The sequence below is a fragment of the Procambarus clarkii genome, unplaced genomic scaffold (genome assembly GCF_040958095.1).
Source record: "Procambarus clarkii isolate CNS0578487 unplaced genomic scaffold, FALCON_Pclarkii_2.0 HiC_scaffold_103, whole genome shotgun sequence".
In the NCBI taxonomy this organism is placed as follows: Eukaryota; Metazoa; Arthropoda; class Malacostraca; order Decapoda; family Cambaridae; genus Procambarus; species Procambarus clarkii.
In genome coordinates this window covers 468,335-494,340 of record NW_027189136.1, presented here as the reverse complement: position 1 = coordinate 494,340, position 26,006 = coordinate 468,335, and positions in this window count along the sequence as shown.

The window sequence follows — 26,006 nt, the reverse complement described above, 5'->3', positions numbered from 1 at the left end:
ATAGTAAGAAAAGTGTTTCTGACTGAGGTTAGGTACTGTGTGATTGACTTGTATGTTAGGAAAAAGAACACTTATTAAAAACATAGATGATCTTTTGAAAAGTTTCTCAGCAAATAGTTGCAAATTATTGTGTGAAAAGCTTATGGTTCCCCCTTCCCTACACAAACACACGTGAGCACAATTAGTCCACGGGATTCAGAGAGAGTGAGAGTGAACAGCGAAATAGTAACCAAAAATGTGACAATGAGGGGAAACTATGTCATTCAAACGTTAACCATATAAATTACAGTTACACTAACCGAGCGTCCACATACATATTCCAATCAATTTACATAAATAAACATTCACTAATATATTCCTTTAAAATGGACACACGCAGATAGTTGCAGTACACATGTCAGTTCAATTACTGGTACACATAAACACTCATAGCTGGACGTGTCTGTCCATCTTGACAATAGTATACATGTAACAAAAAATGTGACAGTAATGGGAAACTATGTCATTCAACTGTATAAATGTTAACCATATAAATTAAAGTAACACTAATCGCGCGCACACGTACATATGTCAATCAATTTACATAAATACACATTCACTAATGTGTACCTTTAAAATGGACACATACAGATAATTACCGTACACATGTCAGTTCAATTACAGGTACACATACACACACATAGCTTCACGTGTCTGTCGGTCTTGACAATAGTACACATGGATACGCACACAAAACAGTCCATTATCAATTAATGTGTGTGTGTGTGTGTATTTATTTTCTCCTTGTATTTACTATATGTATCTGCAGAATCGAGTTATTAGCTCTTGGACCCCGCCTATCAAATATATGTATTTTTCCATTTTTTTATATCTACTACATCTATTTCTCTCTAACACACACACACACACACACACACACACACACACACACACACACACACAAACTGGAGGCTTACCGTCTAAACGGAGAGAGTTCGTTGGTTATAATCCTAATGGTCCCATATCGAATCTCAGTTGATGCAATAGCAAATCGACAGATATTCTTTAACCTGATTCGCCTGTTCACCGGCTCCCCTCCGACCGGGGAGCCAGTCGGCCGAGCAGACAGCACACTGGACACTGGACTTGTGATCCTGTGGTCCCGGGTTCGATTCTGGGCGCCGCCGAGAAACAATGGGCAGAGTTTCTTTCACCCTGTGCCCCTGATACCTTGCAGTAAAACAGGTACCTGGGTGTTAGTTAGCTGTCACGGGCTGCTTCCTGGGGGTGGAGGCCTGGTCGAGGACCGGACCGCGGGGACACTAAAGCCCCGAAATCATCTCAAGAAGAACCTCAAGAGATAAGCACAAATGAATCCATCAATGGATCCATCTATCTATCTACTTATATCTGTCAATCCATCAATCTATCTTCCCATAAACCAACCATTTATCATTATATACATTTATATTCCATTTATCCGTCCATCAACTCTTCTGTCTATCCATCCATCTACTCATATGTCTTTCCATCCATCAGATAGACGGATGCATCTATGCATCCGTCTATCCGTCAATGTATATATTTAGCAATCAATGTAAACATCCATCTATCTACTTATATAAATTTTCCTTTAATCCCTGTTTCACCTGCACCACTCCCCCCTGTTTCTCCCTCTGCATCCCTGTTTCACCTGCACCACTCCCCCTGTTCCCCCATCCCCATCCCTGTTTCACCTGCACCACTCCCCCTGTTCCCCCATCCCCATCCCTGTTTCACCTGCACCACTCCCCCTGTTCCCCCATCCCCATCCTTGTTTCACCAGCACCACTCCCTCTGTTTCTCCCTCTTCATCCCTGTTTCACCTGCACCACTCCCCCCTGTTTCTCCCTCTTCATCCCTGTTTCATCTGCACCACTCCCCCTGTTCCCCCATCCCCATCCCTGTATCACCTGTACAGCACCCCCTGTTCCTCCCTGTTTCACCTGCACCACTCCCCCTGTTCCCTCTCTTCATTCCACCTCTAAATCCTGTATCCTCCCCCCCACCCCCACCACCACCTTTGAACCTCTTCCTTTAACTTAAATCAGGACCAATAAACTTCTTTATGTGTTTAATTTAGGTTTTTTCTAAGTACGAAAAAGTCTTCAGCCATCTCAAGCATTATTTTACAATTATCTTTAATTAAATTGGTAGGAGGGGAGTGATAAGAATAATTAATAATTATTCCTAAATCCTTTAGCTAAAGTCAACACTGACCAACCTATGCCCGTTCCCTACCCCAGACCATTCCCTCTACAAATACATTAATTTAGTAATAATAAGCCTTAATAATATATTAATAAATAAATTTTAAAATAAATCTGTGTATGGCTGCAGCCTCCAGCATGTGGCCTCATTACATAGACAGACATTTTCTTTATATATATATATATATATATATATATATATATATATATATATATATATATATATATATATATATATATATATATATATACATATATATATATATATATATATATATATATATATATATATATATATATATATCAATTTACATAAATAAATATTCACTAATATATTCCTTTAAAATTGACTCAAGCGGATTAAGGCGTCCTGTACATACCAGTTGCATTGCTCCTGGCAGTATGGGTTCGAGTCACTTCTGTCATGTGAGTTTTCAGTTGCATATAGTCCTGGGGACCATTAAGGCTTGTTCGCATGTATATATATATATATATATGTCGTACCTAGTAGCCAGAACGCACTTCTCAGCCTACTATGCAAGGCCCGATTTGCATAATAAGCCAAGTTTTCATGAATTAATTGTTTTTTCGACTACCTAACCTACCTAACCTAACCTAACCTAACTTTTTCGGCTACCTAACCTAACCTAACCTATAAAGATAGGTTAGGTTAGGTTAGGTAGGGTTGGTTAGGTTCGGTCATATATCTAAGTTGATTTTAACTCCAACAAAAAAAAATTGACCTCATACATAATGAAATGGGTAGCTTTATCATTTCATAAGAAAAAAATTAGAGAAAATATATTAATTCAGGAAAACTTGGCTTATTAGGCAAATCGGGCCATGCATAGTAGGCTGAGAAGTGCGTTCTGGCTACTAGGTACGACATATATATATATATATATATATATATATATATATATATATATATATATATATATATATATGTATATATATATATATATATATATATATATATATATATATCTGAAAACTCACACCCCAGAAGTGACTCGAACCCATACTCCCACAACTGGTATGTACAGGGACGCCTTAATCCGCTTGACCATCACGACCGGACATAAGGAAGTGATAGCCGAGGCTATATGAACCACTTCCCCGCCGGCACTCGGATGGTAATCTTGGGCATAGCATTTTATCAAATCACCTCATTCTTTGGGGCACACGTGAGGAACACAAATGCAAACAAGCCTGAATGGTCCCCAGGACTATATACAACTGAAAACTCACACCCCAGAAGTGACTCGAACCCATACTCCCACAACTGGTATGTACAGGGACGCCTTAATCCGCTTGACCATCACGACCGGACATAAGGAAGTGATAGCCGAGGCTATATGAACCACTTCCCCGCCGGCACTCGGATGGTAATCTTGGGCATAGCATTTTATCAAATCACCTCATTCTTTGGGGCACACGTGAGGAACACAAATGCAAACAAGCCTGAATGGTCCCCAGGACTATATACAACTGAAAACTCACACCCCAGAAGTGACTCGAACCCATACTCCCACAACTGGTATGTACAGGGACGCCTTAATCCGCTTGACCATCACGACCGGACATAAGGAAGTGATAGCCGAGGCTATATGAACCACTTCCCCGCCGGCACTCGGATGGTAATCTTGGGCATAGCATTTTATCAAATCACCTCATTCTTTGGGGCACACGTGAGGAACACAAATGCAAACAAGCCTGAATGGTCCCCAGGACTATATACAACTGAAAACTCACACCCCAGAAGTGACTCGAACCCATACTCCCACAACTGGTATGTACAGGGACGCCTTAATCCGCTTGACCATCACGACCGGACATAAGGAAGTGATAGCCGAGGCTATATGAACCACTTCCCCGCCGGCACTCGGATGGTAATCTTGGGCATAGCATTTTATCAAATCACCTCATTCTTTGGGGCACACGTGAGGAACACAAATGCAAACAAGCCTGAATGGTCCCCAGGACTATATACAACTGAAAACTCACACCCCAGAAGTGACTCGAACCCATACTCCCACAACTGGTATGTACAGGGACGCCTTAATCCGCTTGACCATCACGACCGGACATAAGGAAGTGATAGCCGAGGCTATATGAACCACTTCCCCGCCGGCACTCGGATGGTAATCTTGGGCATAGCATTTTATCAAATCACCTCATTCTTTGGGGCACACGTGAGGAACACAAATGCAAACAAGCCTGAATGGTCCCCAGGACTATATACAACTGAAAACTCACACCCCAGAAGTGACTCGAACCCATACTCCCACAACTGGTATGTACAGGGACGCCTTAATCCGCTTGACCATCACGACCGGACATAAGGAAGTGATAGCCGAGGCTATATGAACCACTTCCCCGCCGGCACTCGGATGGTAATCTTGGGCATAGCATTTTATCAAATCACCTCATTCTTTGGGGCACACGTGAGGAACACAAATGCAAACAAGCCTGAATGGTCCCCAGGACTATATACAACTGAAAACTCACACCCCAGAAGTGACTCGAACCCATACTCCCACAACTGGTATGTACAGGGACGCCTTAATCCGCTTGACCATCACGACCGGACATAAGGAAGTGATAGCCGAGGCTATATGAACCACTTCCCCGCCGGCACTCGGATGGTAATCTTGGGCATAGCATTTTATCAAATCACCTCATTCTTTGGGGCACACGTGAGGAACACAAATGCAAACAAGCCTGAATGGTCCCCAGGACTATATACAACTGAAAACTCACACCCCAGAAGTGACTCGAACCCATACTCCCACAACTGGTATGTACAGGGACGCCTTAATCCGCTTGACCATCACGACCGGACATAAGGAAGTGATAGCCGAGGCTATATGAACCACTTCCCCGCCGGCACTCGGATGGTAATCTTGGGCATAGCATTTTATCAAATCACCTCATTCTTTGGGGCACACGTGAGGAACACAAATGCAAACAAGCCTGAATGGTCCCCAGGACTATATACAACTGAAAACTCACACCCCAGAAGTGACTCGAACCCATACTCCCACAACTGGTATGTACAGGGACGCCTTAATCCGCTTGACCATCACGACCGGACATAAGGAAGTGATAGCCGAGGCTATATGAACCACTTCCCCGCCGGCACTCGGATGGTAATCTTGGGCATAGCATTTTATCAAATCACCTCATTCTTTGGGGCACACGTGAGGAACACAAATGCAAACAAGCCTGAATGGTCCCCAGGACTATATACAACTGAAAACTCACACCCCAGAAGTGACTCGAACCCATACTCCCACAACTGGTATGTACAGGGACGCCTTAATCCGCTTGACCATCACGACCGGACATAAGGAAGTGATAGCCGAGGCTATATGAACCACTTCCCCGCCGGCACTCGGATGGTAATCTTGGGCATAGCATTTTATCAAATCACCTCATTCTTTGGGGCACACGTGAGGAACACAAATGCAAACAAGCCTGAATGGTCCCCAGGACTATATACAACTGAAAACTCACACCCCAGAAGTGACTCGAACCCATACTCCCACAACTGGTATGTACAGGGACGCCTTAATCCGCTTGACCATCACGACCGGACATAAGGAAGTGATAGCCGAGGCTATATGAACCACTTCCCCGCCGGCACTCGGATGGTAATCTTGGGCATAGCATTTTATCAAATCACCTCATTCTTTGGGGCACACGTGAGGAACACAAATGCAAACAAGCCTGAATGGTCCCCAGGACTATATACAACTGAAAACTCACACCCCAGAAGTGACTCGAACCCATACTCCCACAACTGGTATGTACAGGGACGCCTTAATCCGCTTGACCATCACGACCGGACATAAGGAAGTGATAGCCGAGGCTATATGAACCACTTCCCCGCCGGCACTCGGATGGTAATCTTGGGCATAGCATTTTATCAAATCACCTCATTCTTTGGGGCACACGTGAGGAACACAAATGCAAACAAGCCTGAATGGTCCCCAGGACTATATACAACTGAAAACTCACACCCCAGAAGTGACTCGAACCCATACTCCCACAACTGGTATGTACAGGGACGCCTTAATCCGCTTGACCATCACGACCGGACATAAGGAAGTGATAGCCGAGGCTATATGAACCACTTCCCCGCCGGCACTCGGATGGTAATCTTGGGCAGAGCATTTTATCAAATCACCTCATTCTTTGGGGCACACGTGAGGAACACAAATGCAAACAAGCCTGAATGGTCCCCAGGACTATATACAACTGAAAACTCACACCCCAGAAGTGACTCGAACCCATACTCCCACAACTGGTATGTACAGGGACGCCTTAATCCGCTTGACCATCACGACCGGACATAAGGAAGTGATAGCCGAGGCTATATGAACCACTTCCCCGCCGGCACTCGGATGGTAATCTTGGGCATAGCATTTTATCAAATCACCTCATTCTTTGGGGCACACGTGAGGAACACAAATGCAAACAAGCCTGAATGGTCCCCAGGACTATATACAACTGAAAACTCACACCCCAGAAGTGACTCGAACCCATACTCCCACAACTGGTATGTACAGGGACGCCTTAATCCGCTTGACCATCACGACCGGACATAAGGAAGTGATAGCCGAGGCTATATGAACCACTTCCCCGCCGGCACTCGGATGGTAATCTTGGGCATAGCATTTTATCAAATCACCTCATTCTTTGGGGCACACGTGAGGAACACAAATGCAAACAAGCCTGAATGGTCCCCAGGACTATATACAACTGAAAACTCACACCCCAGAAGTGACTCGAACCCATACTCCCACAACTGGTATGTACAGGGACGCCTTAATCCGCTTGACCATCACGACCGGACATAAGGAAGTGATAGCCGAGGCTATATGAACCACTTCCCCGCCGGCACTCGGATGGTAATCTTGGGCATAGCATTTTATCAAATCACCTCATTCTTTGGGGCACACGTGAGGAACACAAATGCAAACAACCCTGAATGGTCCCCAGGACTATATACAACTGAAAACTCACACCCCAGAAGTGACTCGAACCCATACTCCCACAACTGGTATGTACAGGGACGCCTTAATCCGCTTGACCATCACGACCGGATATAAGGAAGTGATAGCCGAGGCTATATGAACCACTTCCCCGCCGGCACTCGGATGGTAATCTTGGGCATAGCATTTTATCAAATCACCTCATTCTTTGGGGCACACGTGAGGAACACAAATGCAAACAACCCTGAATGGTCCCCAGGACTATATACAACTGAAAACTCACACCCCAGAAGTGACTCGAACCCATACTCCCACAACTGGTATGTAACTTCCTTATGTCCGGTCGTGATGGTCAAGCGGATAAAGGCGTCCCTGTACATACCAGTTGTGGGAGTATGGGTTCGAGTCACTTCTGGGGTGTGAGTTTTCAGTTGTATATAGTCCTGGGGACCATTCAGGCTTGTTTGCATATATATATATATATATATATATATATATATATATATATATATATATATATATATATATATATATATATATATTTATATATATATATATATATATATATATATATATATATATATATATATATATATATATATATTTTAAAAATCTGTCATATTTGTAAATTAAATAATAAACATTTAATTATTAAATTTAATTTAATTTGTTTTATTAATATAATTATTTAATAATTTAATAAAATAATAATTTATTAAAAAACATTAATTTGATTACTTATTTAATAAAATTAAATAATAAATATTAAATTAAATATTGATATATACTTGTGTGTCCAGGAGGCCATCTGTGTCCCCTCAGATGGTCTCCCTTATCACAGTTTGTGTCTATGGATGTGTGAGTGTGTATATCCCTGTGAGTGGGATATACACAAACACACGTGAGCACAATTAGTCCACGGGATTCAGAGAGAGTGAGAGTGAACAGCGAAATAGTAACCAAAAATGTGACAATGAGGGGAAACTATGTCATTCAAACGTTAACCATATAAATTACAGTTACACTAACCGAGCGTCCACATACATATTCCAATCAATTTACATAAATAAACATTCACTAATATATTCCTTTAAAATGGACACACGCAGATAGTTGCAGTACACATGTCAGTTCAATTACTGGTACACATAAACACTCATAGCTGGACGTGTCTGTCCATCTTGACAATAGTATACATGTAACAAAAAATGTGACAGTAAGGGGAAACTATGTCATTCAACTGTATAAATGTTAACCATATACATTAAAGTAACACTAATCGCGCGCACACGTACATATGTCAATCAATTTACATAAATACACATTCACTAATGTGTACCTTTAAAATGGACACATACAGATAATTACCGTACACATGTCAGTTCAATTACAGGTACACATACACACACATAGCTTCACGTGTCTGTCGGTCTTGACAATAGTACACATGGATACGCACACAAAACAGTCCATTATCAATTAATGTGTGTGTGTGTGTGTATTTATTTTCTCCTTGTATTTACTATATGTATCTGCAGAATCGAGTTATTAGCTCTTGGACCCCGCCTATCAAATATATGTATTTTTCCATTTTTTTATATCTACTACATCTATTTCTCTCTAACACACACACACACACACACACACACACACACACACACACACACACACACACACACACACACACACACACACACAAACTGGAGGCTTACCGTCTAAACGGAGAGAGTTCGTTGGTTATAATCCTAATGGTCCCATATCGAATCTCAGTTGATGCAATAGCAAATCGACAGATATTCTTTAACCTGATTCCCTTGTTCACCGGCTCCCCTCCGACCGGGGAGCCAGTCGGCCGAGCAGACAGCACACTGGACACTGGACTTGTGATCCTGTGGTCCCGGGTTCGATTCCGGGCGCCGCCGAGAAACAATGGGCAGAGTTTCTTTCACCCTGTGCCCCTGATACCTTGCAGTAAAACAGGTACCTGGGTGTTAGTTAGCTGTCACGGGCTGCTTCCTGGGGGTGGAGGCCTGGTCGAGGACCGGACCGCGGGGACACTAAAGCCCCGAAATCATCTCAAGAAGAACCTCAAGAGATAAGCACAAATGAATCCATCAATGGATCCATCTATCTATCTACTTATATCTGTCAATCCATCAATCTATCTTCCCATAAACCAACCATTTATCATTATATACATTTATATTCCATTTATCCGTCCATCAACTCTTCTGTCTATCCATCCATCTACTCATATGTCTTTCCATCCATCAGATAGACGGATGCATCTATGCATCCGTTTATCCGTCAATGTATATATTTAGCAATCAATGTAAACATCCATCTATCTACTTATATAAATTTTCCTTTAATCCCTGTTTCACCTGCACCACTCCCCCCTGTTTCTCCCTCTGCATCCCTGTTTCACCTGCACCACTCCCCCTGTTCCCCCATCCCCATCCCTGTTTCACCTGCACCACTCCCCCTGTTCCCCCATCCCCATCCCTGTTTCACCTGCACCACTCCCCCTGTTCCCCCATCCCCATCCTTGTTTCACCTGCACCACTCCCTCTGTTTCTCCCTCTTCATCCCTGTTTCACCTGCACCACTCCCCCCTGTTTCTCCCTCTTCATCCCTGTTTCATCTGCACCACTCCCCCTGTTCCCCCATCCCCATCCCTGTATCACCTGTACAGCACCCCCTGTTCCTCCCTGTTTCACCTGCACCACTCCCCCTGTTCCCTCTCTTCATTCCACCTCTAAATCCTGTATCCTCCCCCCCACCCCCACCACCACCTTTGAACCTCTTCCTTTAACTTAAATCAGGACCAATAAACTTCTTTATGTGTTTAATTTAGGTTTTTTCTAAGTACGAAAAAGTCTTCAGCCATCTCAAGCATTATTTTACAATTAACTTTAATTAAATTGGTAGGAGGGGAGTGATAAGAATAATTAATAATTATTCCTAAATCCTTTAGCTAAAGTCAACACTGACCAACCTATGCCCGTTCCCTACCCCAGACCATTCCCTCTACAAATACATTAATTTAGTAATAATAAGCCTTAATAATATATTAATAAATAAATTTTAAAATAAATCTGTGTATGGCTGCAGCCTCCAGCATGTGGCCTCATTACATAGACAGACATTCTCTTTATATATATATATATATATACATATATATATATATATATATATATATATATATATATATATCAATTTACATAAATAAATATTCACTAATATATTCCTTTAAAATTGACTCAAGCGGATTAAGGCGTCCTGTACATACCAGTTGCATTGCTCCTGGCAGTATGGGTTCGAGTCACTTCTGGCATGTGAGTTTTCAGTTGCATATAGTCCTGGGGACCATTAAGGCTTGTTCGCATGTATATATATATATATATATATTTCGTACCTAGTAGCCAGAACGCACTTCTCAGCCTACTATGCAAGGCCCGATTTGCATAATAAGCCAAGTTTTCATGAATTAATTGTTTTTCGACTACCTAACCTACCTAACCTAACCTAACCTAACTTTTTCGGCTACCTAACCTAACCTAACCTATAAAGATAGGTTAGGTTAGGTTAGGTAGGGTTGGTTAGGTTCGGTCATATATCTAAGTTGATTTTAACTCCAACAAAAAAAAATTGACCTCATACATAATGAAATGGGTAGCTTTATCATTTCATAAGAAAAAAATTAGAGAAAATATATTAATTCAGGAAAACTTGGCTTATTAGGCAAATCGGGCCATGCATAGTAGGCTGAGAAGTGCGTTCTGGCTACTAGGTACGACATATATATATATATATATATATATATATATATATATATATATATATATATATATATATATATATATATATATATATATATATATATATAAATATATATATATATATATATATATATATATATATATATATATATATATATATATATATATATATATATATATATATAAATATATATATATATATATAAATATATATATATATATATATATATATATATATATATATATATATATATATATATATATATATATATATATATATTTTAAAAATCTGTCATATTTGTAAATTAAATAATAAATATTTAATTATTAAATTTAATTTAATTTGTTTTATTAATATAATTATTTAATAATTTAATAAAATAATAATTTATTAAAAAACATTAATTTGATTACTTATTTAATAAAATTAAATAATAAATATTAAATTAAATATTGATATATACTTGTGTGTCCATGAGGCCATCTGTGTCCCCTCAGATGGTCTCCCTTATCACAGTTTGTGTCTATGGATGTGTGAGTGTGTATATCCCTGTGAGTGTCCGGGCGAGTGTGTGTGAGTGTCCCTGTGAGTGTCAGGGTGTGTGTGTGTCCGGTTATACCTGTGGGTCCAGGAGGCCATCTGTGTCCCGTCAGATGGTCTCCCTTATCACAGTCTATGGGAGTGTGTGAGTGTGAGTGCCCCTGTAAGTGTTCGGGTGAGGGTGTGTGTGTGTGTCCGGGTTTATGTGAGGTTTGGTTCCAGGGAAACATCCTTCCCCCCCCCCCTTCCCATATCTCCTCCCTTATTCCCACCGTGGGTTCGAATCCCAGGTGATTAGACCTGCTCTAGGTCCATGGATCCAAGGTATCCATCCGTGGGCCCAACGGACTTCACCCCTTCCCCACTTTCCAAGGGCCAGGCCAATTCCAGCTATCCAGGGAACCTGTAGAAACAGAGGCAGCTACAGGAGGGGACACACAAATATTTGTGCCCTGCAGTTACACACCCGTTCCGACAGACTCGATCGCAATCTATCCAGATGAGAACACGTTCTCTTCCGACTAGACCACGCTGGAGTCGCTGTATGTCTTAAATTTGGTTCCTTTATTTATAGTTAGTATTTTTGGTGAATTAATTGATTTGTTTTAATTTTTTATTGATTTAAGTAGAACGATTTCGGGAGTTTGGGGGGAGGGGTGGGGGAGGGGGGGTTGTGTGTGTAATGGATTGTCGAGATCGTGGTTGGTTAGTATTTATCTAGTTGTGTTCACCTAGTTATGCTTGCGAGGGTTGAGCTCTACTCTTTCGGCCCGCCTCTCAACTGTCAATCAATCAATTATTACTAACTAATAAAAAACATTCCACACACACACACCCAGGAAGCAGCCCGTAACAGCTGTCTAACGCCCAGGTACATATTTACTGCTAGGTAACAGGGGCATCAGAATGATAGAAACTCTGCTGATTTCCGTTTGTTCCATCACCGTGGGATCGAATGAGCTACGATTACGAGTCGAGAGCGACGTCCACTCGGCTATAAAGCCCCCTTGTTTGTGAATTGGTGCAAAAGATAATTTGGGAGAGGTTAAGGGAAAGGAATGATGTTTGGTGGCTTTGAAAGCTTTGGATGGGAGGGGGGTTGGCAGTTATGAATTAAAATTGTTAATTATTTAAGATAGGATATATATGCAAAAGACGTTGCGAGATATAGTAAGAAAAGTGTTTCTGACTGAGGTTAGGTACTGTGTGATTGACTTGTATGTTAGGAAAAAGAACACTTATTAAAAACATAGATGATCTTTTGAAATGTTTCTCAGCAAATAGTTGCAAATTATTGTGTGAAAAGCTTATGGTTCCCCCTTTCCTACACAAACACACGTGAGCACAATTAGTCCACGGGATTCAGAGAGAGTGAGAGTGAACAGCGAAATAGTAACCAAAAATGTGACAATGAGGGGAAACTATGTCATTCAAACGTTAACCATATAAATTACAGTTACACTAACCGAGCGTCCACATACATATTCCAATCAATTTACATAAATAAACATTCACTAATATATTCCTTTAAAATGGACACACGCAGATAGTTGCAGTACACATGTCAGTTCAATTACTGGTACACATAAACACTCATAGCTGGACGTGTCTGTCCATCTTGACAATAGTATACATGTAACAAAAAATGTGACAGTAATGGGAAACTATGTCATTCAACTGTATAAATGTTAACCATATAAATTAAAGTAACACTAATCGCGCGCACACGTACATATGTCAATCAATTTACATAAATACACATTCACTAATGTGTACCTTTAAAATGGACACATACAGATAATTACCGTACACATGTCAGTTCAATTACAGGTACACATACACACACATAGCTTCACGTGTCTGTCGGTCTTGACAATAGTACACATGGATACGCACACAAAACAGTCCATTATCAATTAATGTGTGTGTGTGTGTGTATTTATTTTCTCCTTGTATTTACTATATGTATCTGCAGAATCGAGTTATTAGCTCTTGGACCCCGCCTATCAAATATATGTATTTTTCCATTTTTTTATATCTACTACATCTATTTCTCTCTAACACACACACACACACACACACACACACACACACACACACACACACACACACACACACACACACACACACACAAACTGGAGGCTTACCGTCTAAACGGAGAGAGTTCGTTGGTTATAATCCTAATGGTCCCATATCGAATCTCAGTTGATGCAATAGCAAATCGACAGATATTCTTTAACCTGATTCGCCTGTTCACCGGCTCCCCTCCGACCGGGGAGCCAGTCGGCCGAGCAGACAGCACACTGGACACTGGACTTGTGATCCTGTGGTCCCGGGTTCGATTCCGGGCGCCGCCGAGAAACAATGGGCAGAGTTTCTTTCACCCTGTGCCCCTGATACCTTGCAGTAAAACAGGTACCTGGGTGTTAGTTAGCTGTCACGGGCTGCTTCCTGGGGGTGGAGGCCTGGTCGAGGACCGGACCGCGGGGACACTAAAGCCCCGAAATCATCTCAAGAAGAACCTCAAGAGATAAGCACAAATGAATCCATCAATGGATCCATCTATCTATCTACTTATATCTGTCAAACCATCAATCTATCTTCCCATAAACCAACCATTTATCATTATATACATTTATATTCCATTTATCCGTCCATCAACTCTTCTGTCTATCCATCCATCTACTCATATGTCTTTCCATCCATCAGATAGACGGATGCATCTATGCATCCGTCTATCCGTCAATGTATATATTTAGCAATCAATGTAAACATCCATCTATCTACTTATATAAATTTTCCTTTAATCCCTGTTTCACCTGCACCACTCCCCCCTGTTTCTCCCTCTGCATCCCTGTTTCACCTGCACCACTCCCCCTGTTCCCCCATCCCCATCCCTGTTTCACCTGCACCACTCCCCCTGTTCCCCCATCCCCATCCTTGTTTCACCTGCACCACTCCCTCTGTTTCTCCCTCTTCATCCCTGTTTCACCTGCACCACTCCCCCCTGTTTCTCCCTCTTCATCCCTGTTTCATCTGCACCACTCCCCCTGTTCCCCCATCCCCATCCCTGTATCACCTGTACAGCACCCCCTGTTCCTCCCTGTTTCACCTGCACCACTCCCCCTGTTCCCTCTCTTCATTCCACCTCTAAATCCTGTATCCTCCCCCCCCCACCCCCACCACCACCTTTGCACCTCTTCCTTTAACTTAAATCAGGACCAATAAACTTCTTTATGTGTTTAATTTAGGTTTTTTCTAAGTACGAAAAAGTCTTCAGCCATCTCAAGCATTATTTTACAATTAACTTTAATTAAATTGGTAGGAGGGGAGTGATAAGAATAATTAATAATTATTCCTAAATCCTTTAGCTAAAGTCAACACTGACCAACCTATGCCCGTTCCCTACCCCAGACCATTCCCTCTACAAATACATTAATTTAGTAATAATAAGCCTTAATAATATATTAATAAATAAATTTTAAAATAAATCTGTGTATGGCTGCAGCCTCCAGCATGTGGCCTCATTACATAGACAGACATTCTCTTTATATATATATATATATATATATATATATATATATATATATATATATATATATATATATATATATATATATATATATATATATATATATATATACAATCTTTGGACAACACCCACCAGTGGGACTCGAACCCAGAAAGCACAACTACCTTCCAGTAGCTGGCATAACTAGCTTACTAGTAGCTGGCATAACTAAGCATACTAGTTATGCCAGCTACTGGAAGGTAGTTGTGCTTTCTGGGTTCGAGTCCCACTGGTGGGTGTTGTCCAAAGATTGTTTATCTTCGCTTGTGGTTTATGCAAGTATAGGCTTATATATATATATATATATATATATATATATATATATATATATATATATATATATACATATATATATATATATATATATATATATATATATATATATATATATATATATATATATATATCAATTTACATAAATAAATATTCACTAATATATTCCTTTAAAATTGACTCAAGCGGATTAAGGCGTCCTGTACATACCAGTTGCATTGCTCCTGGCAGTATGGGTTCGAGTCACTTCTGGCATGTGAGTTTTCAGTTGCATATAGTCCTGGGGACCATTAAGGCTTGTTCGCATGTATATATATATATATATATGTCGTACCTAGTAGCCAGAACGCACTTCTCAGCCTACTATGCAAGGCCCCATTTGCATAATAAGCCAAGTTTTCATGAATTAATTGTTTTTCGACTACCTAACCTACCTAACCTAACCTAACCTAACTTTTTCGGCTACCTAACCTAACCTAACCTATAAAGATAGGTTAGGTTAGGTTAGGTAGGGTTGGTTAGGTTCGGTCATATATCTAAGTTGATTTTAACTCCAACAAAAAAAAATTGACCTCATACATAATGAAATGGGTAGCTTTATCATTTCATAAGAAAAAAATTAGAGAAAATATATTAATTCAGGAAAACTTGGCTTATTAGGCAAATCGGGCCATGCATAGTAGGCTGAGAAGTGCGTTCTGGCTACTAGGTACGACATATATATATATATATATATATATATATATATATATATATATATATATATATATATATATATATATATATATATATATATATATATATATATATATATATATATATATATATATATATATATATATATATATATTAAAAATCTGTCATATTTGTAAATTAAATAATAAATATTTAATTATTAAATTTAATTTAATTTGTTTTATTAATATAATTATTTAATAATTTAATAAAATAATAATTTATTAAAAAACATTAATTTGATTACTTATTTAATAAAATTAAATAATAAATATTAAATTAAATATTGATATATACTTGTGTGTCCAGGAGGCCATCTGTGTCCCCTCAGATGGTCTCCCTTATCACAGTTTGTGTCTATGGATGTGTGAAGGTGTATATCCCTGTGAGTGTCCGGGCGAGTGTGTGTGAGTGTCCGGGTGTGTGTGTGTCCGGTTATACCTGTGGGTCCAGGAGGCCATCTGTGTCCCCTCAGATGGTCTCCCTTATCACAGTCTATGGGAGTGTGTGAGTGTGAGTGCCCCTGTAAGTGTTCGGGTGAGGGTGTGTGTGTGTGTCCGGGTTTATGTGAGGTTTGGTTCCAGGGAAACATCCTTCCCCCCCCCCCCTTCCCATATCTCCTCCCTTATTCCCACCGTGGGTTCGAATCCCAGGTGATTAGACCTGCTCTAGGTCCATGGATCCAAGGTATCCATCCGTGGGCCCAACGGACTTCACCCCTTCCCCACTTTCCAAGGGCCAGGCCAATTCCAGCTATCCAGGGAACCTGTAGAAACAGAGGCAGCTACAGGAGGGGACACACAAATATTTGTGCCCTGCAGTTACACACCCGTTCCGACAGACTCGATCGCAATCTATCCAGATGAGAACACGTTCTCTTCCGACTAGACCACGCTGGAGTCGCTGTATGTCTTAAATTTGGTTCCTTTATTTATAGTTAGTATTTTTGGTGAATTAATTGATTTGTTTTAATTTTTTATTGATTTAAGTAGAACGATTTCGGGAGTTTGGGGGGAGGGGTGGGGGAGGGGGGGTTGTGTGTGTAATGGATTGTCGAGATCGTGGTTGGTTAGTATTTATCTAGTTGTCTTCACCTAGTTATGCTTGCGAGGGTTGAGCTCTACTCTTTCGGCCCGCCTCTCAACTGTCAATCAATCAATTATTACTAACTAATAAAAAACATTCCACACACACACACCCAGGAAGCAGCCCGTAACAGCTGTCTAACGCCCAGGTACATATTTACTGCTAGGTAACAGGGGCATCAGAATGATAGAAACTCTGCTGATTTCCGTTTGTTCCATCACCGTGGGATCGAATGAGCTACGATTACGAGTCGAGAGCGACGTCCACTCGGCTATAAAGCCCCCTTGTTTGTGAATTGGTGCAAAAGATAATTTGGGAGAGGTTAAGGGAAAGGAATGATGTTTGGTGGCTTTGAAAGCTTTGGATGGGAGGGGGGGTTGGCAGTTATGAATTAAAATTGTTAATTATTTAAGATAGGATATATATGCAAAAGATGTTGCGAGATATAGTAAGAAAAGTGTTTCTGACTGAGGTTAGGTACTGTGTGATTGACTTGTATGTTAGGAAAAAGAACACTTATTAAAAACATAGATGATCTTTTGAAATGTTTCTCAGCAAATAGTTGCAAATTATTGTGTGAAAAGCTTATGGTTCCCCCTTTCCTACACAAACACACGTGAGCACAATTAGTCCACGGGATTCAGAGAGAGTGAGAGTGAACAGCGAAATAGTAACCAAAAATGTGACAATGAGGGGAAACTATGTCATTCAAACGTTAACCATATAAATTACAGTTACACTAACCGAGCGTCCACATACATATTCCAATCAATTTACATAAATAAACATTCACTAATATATTCCTTTAAAATGGACACACGCAGATAGTTGCAGTACACATGTCAGTTCAATTACTGGTACACATAAACACTCATAGCTGGACGTGTCTGTCCATCTTGACAATAGTATACATGTAACAAAAAATGTGACAGTAATGGGAAACTATGTCATTCAACTGTATAAATGTTAACCATATAAATTAAAGTAACACTAATCGCGCGCACACGTACATATGTCAATCAATTTACATAAATACACATTCACTAATGTGTACCTTTAAAATGGACACATACAGATAATTACCGTACACATGTCAGTTCAATTACAGGTACACATACACACACATAGCTTCACGTGTCTGTCGGTCTTGACAATAGTACACATGGATACGCACACAAAACAGTCCATTATCAATTAATGTGTGTGTGTGTGTGTATTTATTTTCTCCTTGTATTTACTATATGTATCTGCAGAATCGAGTTATTAGCTCTTGGACCCCGCCTATCAAATATATGTATTTTTCCATTTTTTTATATCTACTACATCTATTTCTCTCTAACACACACACACACACACACACACACACACACACACACACACACACACACACACACACACACACACACACACACACACACACAAACTGGAGGCTTACCGTCTAAACGGAGAGAGTTCGTTGGTTATAATCCTAATGGTCCCATATCGAATCTCAGTTGATGCAATAGCAAATCGACAGATATTCTTTAACCTGATTCGCCTGTTCACCGGCTCCCCTCCGACCGGGGAGCCAGTCGGCCGAGCAGACAGCACACTGGACACTGGACTTGTGATCCTGTGGTCCCGGGTTCGATTCCGGGCGCCGCCGAGAAACAATGGGCAGAGTTTCTTTCACCCTGTGCCCCTGATACCTTGCAGTAAAACAGGTACCTGGGTGTTAGTTAGCTGTCACGGGCTGCTTCCTGGGGGTGGAGGCCTGGTCGAGGACCGGACCGCGGGGACACTAAAGCCCCGAAATCATCTCAAGAAGAACCTCAAGAGATAAGCACAAATGAATCCATCAATGGATCCATCTATCTATCTACTTATATCTGTCAAACCATCAATCTATCTTCCCATAAACCAACCATTTATCATTATATACATTTATATTCCATTTATCCGTCCATCAACTCTTCTGTCTATCCATCCATCTACTCATATGTCTTTCCATCCATCAGATAGACGGATGCATCTATGCATCCGTCTATCCGTCAATGTATATATTTAGCAATCAATGTAAACATCCATCTATCTACTTATATAAATTTTCCTTTAATCCCTGTTTCACCTGCACCACTCCCCCCTGTTTCTCCCTCTGCATCCCTGTTTCACCTGCACCACTCCCCCTGTTCCCCCATCCCCATCCCTGTTTCACCTGCACCACTCCCCCTGTTCCCCCATCCCCATCCTTGTTTCACCTGCACCACTCCCTCTGTTTCTCCCTCTTCATCCCTGTTTCACCTGCACCACTCCCCCCTGTTTCTCCCTCTTCATCCCTGTTTCATCTGCACCACTCCCCCTGTTCCCCCATCCCCATCCCTGTATCACCTGTACAGCACCCCCTGTTCCTCCCTGTTTCACCTGCACCACTCCCCCTGTTCCCTCTCTTCATTCCACCTCTAAATCCTGTATCCTCCCCCCCCACCCCCACCACCACCTTTGCACCTCTTCCTTTAACTTAAATCAGGACCAATAAACTTCTTTATGTGTTTAATTTAGGTTTTTTCTAAGTACGAAAAAGTCTTCAGCCATCTCAAGCATTATTTTACAATTAACTTTAATTAAATTGGTAGGAGGGGAGTGATAAGAATAATTAATAATTATTCCTAAATCCTTTAGCTAAAGTCAACACTGACCAACCTATGCCCGTTCCCTACCCCAGACCATTCCCTCTACAAATACATTAATTTAGTAATAATAAGCCTTAATAATATATTAATAAATAAATTTTAAAATAAATCTGTGTATGGCTGCAGCCTCCAGCATGTGGCCTCATTACATAGACAGACATTCTCTTTATATATATATATATATATATATATATATATATATATATATATATATATATATATATATATATATATATATATATATATATATATATACAATCTTTGGACAACACCCACCAGTGGGACTCGAACCCAGAAAGCACAACTACCTTCCAGTAGCTGGCATAACTAGCTTACTAGTAGCTGGCATAACTAAGCATACTAGTTATGCCAGCTACTGGAAGGTAGTTGTGCTTTCTGGGTTCGAGTCCCACTGGTGGGTGTTGTCCAAAGATTGTTTATCTTCACTTGTGGTTTATGCAAGTATAGGCTTATATATATATATATATATATATATATATATATATATATATATATATATATATATATATATATATATATATATATATATATATATATATATATATATATATATATATCAATTTACATAAATAAATATTCACTAATATATTCCTTTAAAATTGACTCAAGCGGATTAAGGCGTCCTGTACATACCAGTTGCATTGCTCCTGGCAGTATGGGTTCGAGTCACTTCTGGCATGTGAGTTTTCAGTTGCATATAGTCCTGGGGACCATTAAGGCTTGTTCGCATGTATATATATATATATATGTCGTACCTAGTAGCCAGAACGCACTTCTCAGCCTACTATGCAAGGCCCCATTTGCATAATAAGCCAAGTTTTCATGAATTAATTGTTTTTCGACTACCTAACCTACCTAACCTAACCTAACCTAACTTTTTCGGCTACCTAACCTAACCTAACCTATAAAGATAGGTTAGGTTAGGTTAGGTAGGGTTGGTTAGGTTCGGTCATATATCTAAGTTGATTTTAACTCCAACAAAAAAAAATTGACCTCATACATAATGAAATGGGTAGCTTTATCATTTCATAAGAAAAAAATTAGAGAAAATATATTAATTCAGGAAAACTTGGCTTATTAGGCAAATCGGGCCATGCATAGTAGGCTGAGAAGTGCGTTCTGGCTACTAGGTACGACATATATATATATATATATATATATATATATATATATATATATATATATATATATATATATATATATATATATATATATATATATATATATTAAAAATCTGTCATATTTGTAAATTAAATAATAAATATTTAATTATTAAATTTAATTTAATTTGTTTTATTAATATAATTATTTAATAATTTAATAAAATAATAATTTATTAAAAAACATTAATTTGATTACTTATTTAATAAAATTAAATAATAAATATTAAATTAAATATTGATATATACTTGTGTGTCCAGGAGGCCATCTGTGTCCCCTCAGATGGTCTCCCTTATCACAGTTTGTGTCTATGGATGTGTGAGTGTGTATATCCCTGTGAGTGTCCGGGCGAGTGTGTGTGAGTGTCCGGGTGTGTGTGTGTCCGGTTATACCTGTGGGTCCAGGAGGCCATCTGTGTCCCCTCAGATGGTCTCCCTTATCACAGTCTATGGGAGTGTGTGAGTGTGAGTGCCCCTGTAAGTGTTCGGGTGAGGGTGTGTGTGTGTGTCCGGGTTTATGTGAGGTTTGGTTCCAGGGAAACATCCTTCCCCCCCCCCCCTTCCCATATCTCCTCCCTTATTCCCACCGTGGGTTCGAATCCCAGGTGATTAGACCTGCTCTAGGTCCATGGATCCAAGGTATCCATCCGTGGGCCCAACGGACTTCACCCCTTCCCCACTTTCCAAGGGCCAGGCCAATTCCAGCTATCCAGGGAACCTGTAGAAACAGAGGCAGCTACAGGAGGGGACACACAAATATTTGTGCCCTGCAGTTACACACCCGTTCCGACAGACTCGATCGCAATCTATCCAGATGAGAACACGTTCTCTTCCGACTAGACCACGCTGGAGTCGCTGTATGTCTTAAATTTGGTTCCTTTATTTATAGTTAGTATTTTTGGTGAATTAATTGATTTGTTTTAATTTTTTATTGATTTAAGTAGAACGATTTCGGGAGTTTGGGGGGAGGGGTGGGGGAGGGGGGGTTGTGTGTGTAATGGATTGTCGAGATCGTGGTTGGTTAGTATTTATCTAGTTGTCTTCACCTAGTTATGCTTGCGAGGGTTGAGCTCTACTCTTTCGGCCCGCCTCTCAACTGTCAATCAATCAATTATTACTAACTAATAAAAAACATTCCACACACACACACCCAGGAAGCAGCCCGTAACAGCTGTCTAACGCCCAGGTACATATTTACTGCTAGGTAACAGGGGCATCAGAATGATAGAAACTCTGCTGATTTCCGTTTGTTCCATCACCGTGGGATCGAATGAGCTACGATTACGAGTCGAGAACGACGTCCACTCGGCTATAAAGCCCCCTTGTTTGTGAATTGGTGCAAAAGATAATTTGGGAGAGGTTAAGGGAAAGGAATGATGTTTGGTGGCTTTGAAAGCTTTGGATGGGAGGGGGGGTTGGCAGTTATGAATTAAAATTGTTAATTATTTAAGATAGGATATATATGCAAAAGATGTTGCGAGATATAGTAAGAAAAGTGTTTCTGACTGAGGTTAGGTACTGTGTGATTGACTTGTATGTTAGGAAAAAGAACACTTATTAAAAACATAGATGATCTTTTGAAATGTTTCTCAGCAAATAGTTGCAAATTATTGTGTGAAAAGCTTATGGTTCCCCCTTTCCTACACAAACACACGTGAGCACAATTAGTCCACGGGATTCAGAGAGAGTGAGAGTGAACAGCGAAATAGTAACCAAAAATGTGACAATGAGGGGAAACTATGTCATTCAAACGTTAACCATATAAATTACAGTTACACTAACCGAGCGTCCACATACATATTCCAATCAATTTACATAAATAAACATTCACTAATATATTCCTTTAAAATGGACACACGCAGATAGTTGCAGTACACATGTCAGTTCAATTACTGGTACACATAAACACTCATAGCTGGACGTGTCTGTCCATCTTGACAATAGTATACATGTAACAAAAAATGTGACAGTAATGGGAAACTATGTCATTCAACTGTATAAATGTTAACCATATAAATTAAAGTAACACTAATCGCGCGCACACGTACATATGTCAATCAATTTACATAAATACACATTCACTAATGTGTACCTTTAAAATGGACACATACAGATAATTACCGTACACATGTCAGTTCAATTACAGGTACACATACACACACATAGCTTCACGTGTCTGTCGGTCTTGACAATAGTACACATGGATACGCACACAAAACAGTCCATTATCAATTAATGTGTGTGTGTGTGTGTATTTATTTTCTCCTTGTATTTACTATATGTATCTGCAGAATCGAGTTATTAGCTCTTGGACCCCGCCTATCAAATATATGTATTTTTCCATTTTTTTATATCTACTACATCTATTTCTCTCTAACACACACACACACACACACACACACACACACACACACACACACACACACACACACACACACACACAAACTGGAGGCTTACCGTCTAAACGGAGAGAGTTCGTTGGTTATAATCCTAATGGTCCCATATCGAATCTCAGTTGATGCAATAGCAAATCGACAGATATTCTTTAACCTGATTCTCCTGTTCACCGGCTCCCCTCCGACCGGGGAGCCAGTCGGCCGAGCAGACAGCACACTGGACACTGGACTTGTGATCCTGTGGTCCCGGGTTCGATTCCGGGCGCCGCCGAGAAACAATGGGCAGAGTTTCTTTCACCCTGTGCCCCTGATACCTTGCAGTAAAACAGGTACCTGGGTGTTAGTTAGCTGTCACGGGCTGCTTCCTGGGGGTGGAGGCCTGGTCGAGGACCGGACCGCGGGGACACTAAAGCCCCGAAATCATCTCAAGAAGAACCTCAAGAGATAAGCACAAATGAATCCATCAATGGATCCATCTATCTATCTACTTATATCTGTCAAACCATCAATCTATCTTCCCATAAACCAACCATTTATCATTATATACATTTATATTCCATTTATCCGTCCATCAACTCTTCTGTCTATCCATCCATCTACTCATATGTCTTTCCATCCATCAGATAGACGGATGCATCTATGCATCCGTCTATCCGTCAATGTATATATTTAGCAATCAATGTAAACATCCATCTATCTACTTATATAAATTTTCCTTTAATCCCTGTTTCACCTGCACCACTCCCCCCTGTTTCTCCCTCTGCATCCCTGTTTCACCTGCACCACTCCCCCTGTTCCCCCATCCCCATCCCTGTTTCACCTGCACCACTCCCCCTGTTCCCCCATCCCCATCCTTGTTTCACCTGCACCACTCCCTCTGTTTCTCCCTCTTCATCCCTGTTTCACCTGCACCACTCCCCCCTGTTTCTCCCTCTTCATCCCTGTTTCATCTGCACCACTCCCCCTGTTCCCCCATCCCCATCCCTGTATCACCTGTACAGCACCCCCTGTTCCTCCCTGTTTCACCTGCACCACTCCCCCTGTTCCCTCTCTTCATTCCACCTCTAAATCCTGTATCCTCCCCCCCCACCCCCACCACCACCTTTGCACCTCTTCCTTTAACTTAAATCAGGACCAATAAACTTCTTTATGTGTTTAATTTAGGTTTTTTCTAAGTACGAAAAAGTCTTCAGCCATCTCAAGCATTATTTTACAATTAACTTTAATTAAATTGGTAGGAGGGGAGTGATAAGAATAATTAATAATTATTCCTAAATCCTTTAGCTAAAGTCAACACTGACCAACCTATGCCCGTTCCCTACCCCAGGCCATTCCCTCTACAAATACATTAATTTAGTAATAATAAGCCTTAATAATATATTAATAAATAAATTTTAAAATAAATCTGTGTATGGCTGCAGCCTCCAGCATGTGGCCTCATTACATAGACAGACATTCTCTTTATATATATATATATATATATATATATATATATATATATATATATATATATATATATACAATCTTTGGACAACACCCACCAGTGGGACTCGAACCCAGAAAGCACAACTACCTTCCAGTAGCTGGCATAACTAGCTTACTAGTAGCTGGCATAACTAAGCATACTAGTTATGCCAGCTACTGGAAGGTAGTTGTGCTTTCTGGGTTCGAGTCCCACTGGTGGGTGTTGTCCAAAGATTGTTTATCTTCACTTGTGGTTTATGCAAGTATAGGCTTATATATATATATATATATATATATATATATATATATATATATATATATATATACATATATATATATATATATATATATATATATATATATATATATATATATATATATATATATATATATATATATACATATATATATATATATATATATATATATATATATATATATATATATATATATATATATATATCAATTTACATAAATAAATATTCACTAATATATTCCTTTAAAATTGACTCAAGCGGATTAAGGCGTCCTGTACATACCAGTTGCATTGCTCCTGGCAGTATGGGTTCGAGTCACTTCTGGCATGTGAGTTTTCAGTTGCATATAGTCCTGGGGACCATTAAGGCTTGTTCGCATGTATATATATATATATATGTCGTACCTAGTAGCCAGAACGCACTTCTCAGCCTACTATGCAAGGCCCGATTTGCATAATAAGCCAAGTTTTCATGAATTAATTGTTTTTCGACTACCTAACCTACCTAACCTAACCTAACCTAACTTTTTCGGCTACCTAACCTAACCTAACCTATAAAGATAGGTTAGGTTAGGTTAGGTAGGGTTGGTTAGGTTCGGTCATATATCTAAGTTGATTTTAACTCCAACAAAAAAAAATTGACCTCATACATAATGAAATGGGTAGCTTTATCATTTCATAAGAAAAAAATTAGAGAAAATATATTAATTCAGGAAAACTTGGCTTATTAGGCAAATCGGGCCATGCATAGTAGGCTGAGAAGTGCGTTCTGGCTACTAGGTACGACATATATATATATATATATATATATATATATATATATA